Here is a 6,770-nt window from a genome sequence, read left to right as displayed (position 1 = left end):
TACTCTGTATTAATGCCATTTTTTAATTCCTTATTCCAAAGTAGAATATTTTTGGCAATTTTGATTATTATATAATTATTATATTTATTTATTTATTTATTTATTTTTTTTTTTGTGAATAGGGTATTAAAAATTATATTGATAAAAAATAGCAAAAATTAAAATTTTTATCCCAAAATGCTATTTTGCAATAATTAAAAATTAAATTAAATATAATTTATTTTCAAAAATATTAGTTTTTATTATGAATAAAGATTTTTTTTTATGTTAAATAACGTATCATGTGTTATTTATAAATTCATATGGATATAACTTGGAAATAAAATGTGCTTATTAAAACTGTTTTATTAGATAACCCTATCTTTCTCTAAAATGTATTATTAATTATTCTGATTTTCTTTTTTTATTTCAGTTCTGTAAAATCAACACAATCCTATGAAATGTATGACTCTGATAGGATATCGGATACAATGAAAGTTAAAATGTGCCGAATTTTAAGTAAACACAAAGATGGTATATTGTGTAACGACTTTATAAACGCTTTTTATGTAAGTATTTGATTAAAATGATTAAGTCATTTTTTGTTATTATTTGTTCATAAGAAATGTAAAGAAATTTTGTAATAGTTAAAATTACTTTAGTATTAGATAAAAGATAAAATAAATTATTTTTACTGATGTGAATAAATATTATAAGATTTAAACATCATGTTAAATTAAATATCATTATCTGAAGAGTCCAGCCAGATCATTGCCTCCAGGGTTACTTTGATAATGTATTCCATACCACTATTATATTGTTTTCTTAGTGAGCCCATTCACATTTTATATTCTAATGCATACTGGTTTTTTTCTCATTCATTCATTTTGCATACCCTACATTATATGCATTATGCATGGTGTACCTGAGTTGGACATCTCACAACTTGCTATGGGAGCTTCCTTACCACAGTATTCTGTGACAGAGTGAGCCAAGGCTGTTTAAGAAAAGTACATCTGCTACAGCTCCTCGTGAGATGCTAACTTATTTTTATTAAGCAATTAAGGGTAATCCTAATTAAAGTTTTGCTGCTATTTTATACAGATCTGCTTTAAAAGCAAACGTTTTGTCCATGTCATGTTTAGATATTCTGGTAGTTTTTCATTTTTTTATTGTAGAAGTATACAATATATTCTCTTAGGATTCAATATTGTTTAGGTAAGACTTTATAGTTTCTATTTTTATAGTCTCTGTCGTACGCCATGTCTACTTGAGCCATTTCTTGAATTGTACTCTATTTAATGGTATATTGTGAGAATATAATATATTAATGGGATTTTTAACAAGGATAGAATCTAAAAACATTTTTCTGTGTACTGCTCATTCCAAATATGGACTAAATATATATTGTATTAAATGTAGGTTATGGGTAATATTTAATAATTATTAATATCCATATCAAATTTCTATTCGTTGTTTCATTAGAATGATCATCTATACTAAATCCATCAACTAGGACTGTATGAAGTTGGCAGGTTTTATTATGTAATTGAAAGTCTTTTTGAATATTTCTTATAGCACATATTTCATTGATTATTAAACTTGAGGAGCTAATGGTTACTTAATTGATTATATTTATTTATTAGAAAATGGTTCTATTTAAACATGTCATATACATTTCTTTGCTAGTTAAAATTTATATATATAAATAGATATCTACATATTTTGTATCATTAATAGATATTTATTTTTGCTTATAAATTAATTTCATTAAATTTAACGATTAATAAATACATTCAAAGAATAATCTATTGGTTAATTATTTTACAGAATGAATATAACATTCATATTGATTTTTTAAATATGGATTCAGAAGTATCAGAGATATGGCATACAAATTACCATCTATATTTTATGTAAAAGTAACTGATGATGAGAATAATTGTGTTCTATTCGAAGCTGATAGACGAAGTGAACTAGAAGATATCTTAGAAGGTTAGTATGGTTAATGTGTGGGACGTGTGTATATTTTATGTGATTAAAATATAATATTAGCCGTTCAATGTTGTTGGTTATAGGCTATAGCTAACGATAAATATACCTAATATTAAAAATCAAAACATGATTTCATTCGCTTATTTGTATACTTAATTGGAAATGTATTGTTTATTTTCTTTATTATTTATAAAAAATGTATACCTATAAATAACATTTAAAACTCTATACTGGCAAAATTGCACTAGAAACCATATAAATACATAATTTAACAAAGTAAAATTTCTTGTGTAACTTAAGAAAAGTATGAAATAAACTTGTATTTTACTTTCAATGTTCTATGACTTACAAAATGAATATATATATATTTATATATGTGTGTGCATTTGCTAGGTCCTCTGTGCCCTAGTCATATACTTTCAGGCATGTCTCGTTTTGTATTTATGAGTGATATTTTAAATTTTGTCTGTAATTATAGGCAGCATCGTGTTGAATTGTATGTATTTCCTGGGCTTCAATGATCCAAAGGATAATATTTTGTCAGTGTTATATCGATAGTAGACTTACTATCAAACTCTACAATTACATTTTTTTTAATTTTATTATAATAGTTACATATAGTAGATATTTATTTTTATGGCTATTTTTTAGTGTAATCCAACAAACCAGTAAAGTTATTATATCCTATTAATTAACTTTCATCATTATTATCTAAGTATAATATACAAGATAATATACAAAATACATATTATGTAACAGTTTAAAATGTTAATTTAATTGTATCTCATCTTAATTGACTATCCAACCAACTTAACTATCTAATGATGCATCAAAATTTTTTCATTGTATTATAATACTGTGTGTTTAAAAATTATATTCAAGCCACCTCTGATGTAAAAAAATAATAATTAAAATAAATATGTTAATAAACAATTTTTTGTTTTCAGATCTATCACTGTATTATAAAAATATTCCGAAGACTATATTGTATAATCTTTCTCATTTCTTTAATAAGCATCGAAATGGTGTCAAATTCAATGAATTGATGTCTTTATACTGTGTAATATATTAAAATAAATAGTTTTTATTTACAACAAATATTTTAGTTTTATATTTTTTTTAGGCAGAATATGGCCGAGCTTATGAACCATTAAAGTATGGCTATTCTTCTGAAAAACACATGTTTGAATCTTTAGACAAAATGGTTGAAATAGAAAATAATCAGCTGTTTACAATAGATCCTTTTGCCTATGCAGAATGTTTTAAAAATAAAAATGTAGACGTAATAAACCACCAAGATAACAGTTCCATTGTATTATTAATGGTATGTAATAAAACAGCTTTTACCTTTTAAGATAATACATATTATTATGTTTTGTTTTATCTTTTCATAAAAAAAGTAAATCTTTTGATCTTCCAATAATTTTTATGTTTTGTTGAACAGTTATGAAAAATATTGAAAATAATAATTCAATTTTTATTTTAAATGATGTTTTAATCATTTTAATCAATATTTTGAACTTAAATAAATTTCAATAAATTGATTTTAAATGTATTTAATTTGTGTTGTAATTATAAAAATTTAATTTGAAGCTTTGCTAAATTGTTTTGTATTATGAACAGGCTGATGATTTTTTATTGCATTACACTGGAAAGGATATCTGCAATGGGAAATTTAGGTATTCTAAAATTAAGTTGAACGACCAAAAGGTAGCAAAAGTCATAGTTTCTGAAGTGTACAACCCAAGTTCATTTTATATTCAATTAGAAGCAGAAGTCAATAATCTGAATAAATTCATGGACACATTGCAGTTGGTTTATTATTTCATTGATTTGTAGTTATGTTGTTGTTCTTTATAGCTTTGTAACTTATATATTGTTAATTATTTGTTATAGAGAGTACTACGAAAAAAATGAAGAAAAATATGAAGTTATACCAAGGCTTATTCTTCCAGAATTGTCATGTGCCTCATGCTATGAAGATTCTAATCTGTGGCACAGGGCTATGGTTTTAAATATTGTTGATGAAGAAAATGTGAAAGTGACTAAGATTTTTATACGTTTATAGTTAATATTAATCTATAAGTTGATAACAATTTGTTTTAGTTTGCAAGTTAATATTTATATAAGAAGCTTATTTAGCTAACTTTAAACCATAGATCAAAAAATTCAAGTTTACACAATACACACTTATAATAAGTAATTAAATAAAGCATTGGATACAAATTATTAGGGAATGTGTGTTGAATACACCATATTTGTTAATAAAAGTAGGAAATATTAAATGGTCTAATACATTGTTCTTGTGTATAAGTGAACACTAGGACCATCCCGTTTTCAACCAATTTTCCACTTCTCGCTGTCAGCTGCACTGTTTCCAGTGTGTACCTCCATTTAAAGATTCCAAATATCGTAATGATAAATTAAATAGGACAGGTGACATAGAGCCCTCCTGTCTAAGACCTGACTTATTTATTTGCTTTTTTTCTAAAACCAAATTAAACATCTGGTATTTTTTAAGGTGGTTTTAGAGCATAGTATCTGGATATGTGTAATTAGTAATTGATTTATAATACTTTTAACTCTATATGAAACATGAAAAGTAAAATATAATGACAATACACCATCCATGAATATAATAAATTTTAAATAAAATATAACTAGTAGTAAATGGTTAGTACTACTAACTAAGTATTTCCATTTAAAATAATTTATTTGGCGTGGAAACTGGTTTTAAACTTTTGCAGAGTAATAGTTATAATTCTTTGAATACTTATTAAAGTTAATTTATTTAATCTTCTATACACTGTAATATTTTGTAAAAACGTTTGTTTAGGAATTACCGTAGCAACTATAGTCTTGATAGTACATACTCATACTAAAAAATTTCAGGAAGGAAAAAGTTCAGGATTTCAATAATATAATGAATCTACCATTCCATCTAGAATATCATAAATATTTTTTTTTTTTTACATAATATAATACATATTTTTATTGATATTTTATGTGTAAACACTATTTAAATTTTAAACTATTTTTAATTATAACCTACTGGTTCTTTTTTAATGTTGTTAAAAACCTATTGTTATTATAAACAAAATTCTTCATTTATTTGGCAAAAATATTCATGTTATTTTCATTTTTTTTTTAGTTATTATATGTTGATTATGGAACAATTAAAGTAGTATCAAAAACAAATGTAAGACTTTTAGCATCACAATTTGGAGCATACCTATTCCAGCAGTACATTGTGGTTTGTACAATTTTAGCGAATTGAATTATCCACGAGAGATAAGTGAATCTTTTGCTGAAATGACTGATGATCATGTGCTAGAAGCACAGTTTCATCACCCACATTTTGAAGTAATTTTTAAATAAACAAAGTGTTAATGAACTTTAATTTAATTTAATTTTTTAACAGGATGATTCTCAAAAAATGAATGTCACATTATTTTTTAATACTGAACACGACAAAATTAATATAAACAAAAAATGGTAAGTTATACAATTTTTAATTATTTTATTTCTATAAAGATTAATTATTTTGATATTGAATAAAATAATTATTTTAAACCCATTAATAATTTTGAAATGGGTTGTGGGTTATTATTATAATTTTGTCTTTTTGGCTATAACCATAAAACAATTCTTATATTTTCTAATAAAAAACCATTATTTTATTAATTTTCAATGTTACTTTTAGTTTTGAAGTAATCATGAATCAAATAACACAAATCCAGAATAAATTGGAAGAATGATTTGTAGAGTATTGCAAGGAAAACAATGGACTTTAGTTTAAAAAGAGAAAAGTAAAGCAACAAGAAAACAAAAAGTTCTTCGTTTCCCAGATACTTTTATTTTGATTTTAAATTATATTATTTACCTAATGTATAATTGCCACTTGAAGTGTAATTAAGTACAAACTATTATATATCTATTATTATAACATAAAGCGATTTTTTGAAAGTGTTTTTTATGTATGTTTATAATTCCATATACTATGCAAAATGTGATTTATTGTAACTGGTATTTTTAGTTGTTAAATTTTTTAAGAGGGCTTTGCACCTGCATGTGTTGTCTTCCTCTTATATATGTAAGACATATTAAAGTTTTGTTCACCAGTTTCAATAATATGCTTTTATTTTTGATATTTGAGTAAATTGACCTATTATAAAACTTTTAGTAAAGAAAATTATCTGTGATCTCTCAATGGTTTTTTAAGATATTTTATTTTTCAAGTGAGTTATGAGTATGATACATATTTAAAAATAATAACTCATTTAAAAATTAAAATATTATAAAAAAACCATTGAGAGAACACAAATAATGTTCTCAGCTAATATTTAAGACCTATTTTTTTTTTTTACCTATAATAGGTCAATTCACTCCAACATCAAAAACACGTTATTCTTGACGCTATTAAAACTGATGAACAAAAATGTACTATCTTATGTACTATGTGTGTAAGATGGAGACAACACATACAGGTGCTACGTCCTAAATAACTGTAATTAAAATTGATTTAATATTACTTTTGTACTTAGTTATTTTTATTGTGATATTAATTACAATAAAAATGTTCATAATGGTTTAGTTAATTAAATAAAACATTGTCATTATGGTACTACTGGTTTCAATTTTCTCATAAATTGTATTTGTACTATAAATTATATTATTTTATTATTTTTCAGTTGGCATATTAAATATATTAGAGTCACATAATTAGGTATTAAAATTTCAAAGTAACTGATATTCACAGAGATATTCATCTGACATAATGTTAATTATAAAAAATA

The 6,770-nt window shown here is 24.0% G+C and overlaps 1 pseudogene; it reads left to right on the top strand.

Annotated features, from left to right (window-relative positions):
• The first annotated feature begins 891 nt into the window (after nucleotides 1–891).
• LOC126552406 (uncharacterized) lies at nucleotides 892–6,233 on the top strand (annotated as a pseudogene).
• Nucleotides 6,234–6,770: the final 537 nt, after the last annotated feature.

This window comes from Aphis gossypii, chromosome X (genome assembly GCF_020184175.1).
Source record: "Aphis gossypii isolate Hap1 chromosome X, ASM2018417v2, whole genome shotgun sequence".
NCBI classification, from domain to species: Eukaryota; Metazoa; Arthropoda; class Insecta; order Hemiptera; family Aphididae; genus Aphis; species Aphis gossypii.
Note: the sequence above shows the minus strand (reverse complement) of the source record. Positions and strands in the feature narration are given on the sequence as shown.